Consider the following 4941-nt stretch of genomic DNA (forward strand, 5'->3'; position numbering starts at 1 on the left):
ACACACACACACACACACACACACACACACACACACACACACACACACCAATGCATAAGCATGAGCGACAGAGAGAGAGATCTCTGAACAAAGTGGAAAATCTTTTTGAAAGCAATGAATGTTTACCAGGTGGATCAATGGAAAGCTGTTAAATCATTTAGTGAATTATAACAGTGCTGAGACGTAGCTGCTGCTGTAACACCCGGGAACTCTTTGGCACACCGTCTTAAACTCTGCCGCGCTGACCTCAAAGAAATCACTGCATCAGCACAACACAGACAACTTTCCCTTCCAGGCTACCAGACACCCTCTCTACCTTTAAGAGTTTAAGAGAATGGATCAAACCCTGAATCCTGCCTTAGTTACGGTGCAATACTCATAGGCTGCTGGGGGCCTTTCATGATGCCCTGAGTGTTTTTTCTTTACTCATCTCTTTTCTCTCTCCATGTGTTTATACACCACTCTACATTTCCACAGTGTTTTTTGTCCTGTCTTCCACCTGCAACCAGTCACAGCACATAGCTCTCCCTCCCTGAGCCTACCTGAACCTGCTGGAGGTTTCTTCCTATGAAAAGGGAGTTTTTCCTTCCCACTGTCGCCAATAACTATACTACAAGTCAGACACACACACACACACACACTCTACCTGTTTTTATGTTAAATCTATTTGGGAACACTAAAATGTGAACTATATGTGAACTAAATAGCACGGAGGCATTTATTACTGTTGTGTTATCCTCAAGAAGGTATTCTGATTCATTTTGCTTGCAACTTTATATTAACAAGAAAATGTTTGATGAAAGTATTCTTATTAATGAAAACACCGCTCTCAGATTCCACACTTTTCTGTAACAAACATACCTCCAATCGGCCAGAACCGGCACATCAAAAGGATCCAATCGGACCTTTTGACTTCAAAAGGGGGAGGAGTTGTCACAGGAAGCATGTCAGAATGAGAATGGATTGTGAATTTGTGTTTAATGTTTTATATGCAAGCTAAATATCAGTAAAATCATCTAATGGTTCTTCACAGCCTCCCTTTCTTCCCCCCCAAAACAAAACAAAAAAAAAAGGCTGTTTCCTGTCACTTCTGCTCTCTTTTTCAAGCTCGCTGTTATTTTGGCTCCAGTGTGACTGAACATATTGTACTGTCACGTCTGTCAGGTTACTATCATCAGACAAGAAACATGACTAACATACATGCTCCGCAACCCACCACGAACTAAGGATCCACCCACAAAGAGCATTTGTGCTTCCTAACCAGCCTCCTAAACCTGGTGGTCTGACCTTCAGTCCGGTGGTGTTAAAAAAAAATTTTTTTAAAAAAGGACAGCATATGGCTGAGACTGCCAGAGCACCCTGGACTGGGGCCAGTGGACCCCTGTGTAAAATCAAATGAATGCATGTAAACATTTAGCCGCCTCCACACTACACAGTGATCCCCGCATAGACTTAGGCGACCCCAGTGAACATCAATCAGATAGAATAAAATAAGAAGAGGAACACAGGGGGAGAAAAACACCAAACCAAAACAAAAAACAGGGTCAAACGCACTTTTAATAAGCATACACGGTTGGCATTGTGCAAGCAGATCGGTCCTGTTCTCCTCACCATGGGCAAGCTGGGCACTCCTGCCTTCTAAACCACAAGCGGCAATTATGAGGAGCCCTCGAAGCACGAGCTTTAGAGATGAGTAGATAATCTACTCGGGTGGATTTGAGACCAATCTGCCATTTCTGCTCTCCAAACCAAATCACAATGGCATATATATGGGCTTATGCACTGATATAATGATTTCAAATGAGAATGACAGAGATTCACAGAATGACCAGAGGACATTTGGCAGGAATATGATATAACAACAAGATGATTTTTTTTTCTTTATTTTGTTTAGATAGCTCAAAAAGTTCATTACCTATGACATGATTATAGTTCAAAATTGTGCTCTAGCAGCCAATAACCTTTTTCTTAAAGCTTAGTTACAGCACTATCACCCAGGAACATGCATCACGCAAGCAGACAGAGAATGGGTGTTTGGACAGCCGCAGTGGCAAGCATTACCCTGCCTTCAGAGATAACAACTATCAGCAGAGGAAGAAACAGAAGCGCTGGTCACGCCTTCACTGCTATGACATGCTACAGTTATGTTGTCATCCTGAGGTTTCTGTCTGTCACCACAAACCCACAGAGCTAATAACAGTTAGCAAACACTAACTCAGAGGACCCTGTCAGGCCGTCAGACTGTCAGCAGGAGCAGCGAGGCTCTGAAAGTACCATTTCTGCACGGGCGCAAGCGCATGTTATTATACGCAAACATTCCCACGTGTGTGAAAAAACACACACTACCTAATGCACATCAACTCATGCGGCTGTCAGTGAACACTTCTCGTTCTGAGAGTGCTGGTCCTTCATTTCATTACCTCTCCCTACTGCCGGACACTTACAATCCCATTACCCTCTACACGTCAGCGCTGGCCGAGCCACAGCTTCTCTACACAGACAAACACCCTCATCCAAAAATCAGAGGCAGCACAGAGCAAGGGCACATGTAGGTCCCATATTCACAGCCACACGGTCAGCGAGGAAAGAAGTGCCAAAGTCTTCGATGCACTCCAATTTTTGTCACCAGATTACGAGAGGATTTTACTCGAGAGTAAGGGCTTTCAACATTTTGAAAAGATTACCGCTATATTTTGGTGCAATAGGACGTGTGAACAATTTCTTAACTAAATCTCTGGCTGCTCTCGTGGCAGGTCAACAGTTTTGAGATTTCCAATTTAAAAAAAAGGAAAGAAAAAAAAACTAAAAACGACTAAACCAACAAATTACACTCCTTTTAAATTCATTGAAAACCTTATAAATGTAAACATCCAAAGTGCTCCGAAGCAATCCTCTCCCTTCACCCCAGGGAAATTGCACAAGGCTATGAAAGGCAACAAGGCAATCACTTGGTGGCTGAGGTTTAAGACCACAGTTGTCCACAAGCATCCTGCAAAATAGAAAATAGACTTCCTCAGCTGCTCCGCAAGCACATTCACCAAATCTGACGCTACACCACCCCATCTCCTATTACCACTGTGCAGGAAAAGGCTGCAGAGCACTGTTGGCTATTTAAGATTTCTTCCCCCCACATATGAAGAAAATATTTTCCCCATTTCTATTAGGAGTAAAACAAAAAAGGGGAAAGGGAGGAAGACAGGAAACAGAGACAGCACTTTATATTGATTTTGTGCATGGAAGCAAATACTCCAGCGTAGGGAAATTAACAACCAGTGTAAACGGCTGCGTTTTGCAGGCTTCCTTTTGTTTCTCCCTCTCCCCCATCTACGGACTATGGCCAAGCATCCATGCCCCGAGTACGCTCACTGGAGCACAAGGCCCTGCAAGAATGAAGCCTATTCAAACAGCCTGCCTCCAGATGCTCGCCAAAACAGTCCTCCAGGCTACAGCGGGGAGCAGGAGAGGGGAGGGAGAGCAGGAAAGGGAGATAGGAATCCGATAGCCTGTCATTAACAGGCCAAATAAATTGAAGAAGAAGAAAAATCTCAGGCAGAATCACTGCTCTCACGTGTGATGTTTATAGGTGTAAGCCTTACTGTTTGGTCTCCTGCAGTGTTTCAAAGACTTGTCATGCCTCGCCAGGGAAGGCGTTTGTTGTTTTAGATAAATAGTCTAATATGAAATGTCCACTGTGACACACACACAGACTTCAAGTGAGATGAAATCTATATAGGAGCACTGTGTGGGAGATTTTCTTCAGTGTAATTCAATCTTATACATAGGGCTGCCACAGACGATTATTTTGGATAGTCGACTAGTCACCGATTATTTTTGCGATTAGTCGACTAATCAGATCATCATCCATTGGACGTAAAACTACAGCTTATTGCACCAGCATGCATCTGCTCTTATATAACTATCATTAGCTTACAGCTTTAAGTGTTTAAGGTCTGTGCTAACTAAAAATAAAGACAAGATGATAGTTTATTCAATTTTAATGAAATTTGCAGATTGCTTCGGTGAAGTTTAATAAACTCCTTGGTATCTAAAATATAACAGGACACCGGAGTAAATTCTCCAGCATCTCACACTTCTGATAATCAGCTGTCTGCTTGACGTTTATTCAGCTGTGTAAAAACTATAACTTTAATCTCAGACAAACCGATTTACTCAGGAACAAATAAAATACAAAAAAAAAAGCCAAACGATAGCATTTTTGAGTTATCTAAGTGACTCATATATATTTAATCTGAGTAACGAAAGACGGCGGTGGGTTTGAAAACGATTTGCTGGGAGTCCGGTGTTCTCACGGCTCTAGTGACCTAGCCCCCGGCTAGCTATCGAGCTAGTGGGCAACAGACGTCTCCGAAAACGTGGAGTGCTTTTGAAAATATGTGGTGTCTTGATAAACTGAGCAGATATTTGAGGTTTACACAGCTACATTCTCGCCTGAAAATATGTTAAACGTTTATTTTGTGACCCAGAAAGAATAATAAGAGTAATATTAAAACTAACTAGCTGCCGCCATTGTTGTGGAGGTTTTTGAAAGAAAAGAAAGCTAATTATGGTGTTAATGTGTTATTAATCTTGTGCAAGCAATTTATACATAAATGTCGTTTTTTTAAGACCAAACCAACACTAGCTTACTGGAAAAACGACTTAAACCTGTTGGTTAAATCTTTGACTTTAGTTAAAAAGAAAAAGGCTGCTTTTTTGTTTCCTTTGTGGAAGATTTTGATTTAGTGAGTTAATAATCTGTTAAATTATGTGACCCCATCTTTATATTTTCTTTTTCCTATGTATGAAAGTTGCTAATATGTAAGGAATGTTATTCTCTGAATGTGTAATATATGGTGCATTTTGTTTGTATGTTAATTTACTAAAAATTAATAAAGTAATATTAAAACTAACTAGCTGCCGCCATTGTTGGAAACTGAGCTG

The sequence above is a fragment of the Haplochromis burtoni genome, unplaced genomic scaffold, assembly GCF_018398535.1.
Source record: "Haplochromis burtoni strain Fernald_Lab_line unplaced genomic scaffold, NCSU_Asbu1 Contig_9, whole genome shotgun sequence".
Lineage (NCBI taxonomy): Eukaryota > Metazoa > Chordata > Actinopteri > Cichliformes > Cichlidae > Haplochromis > Haplochromis burtoni.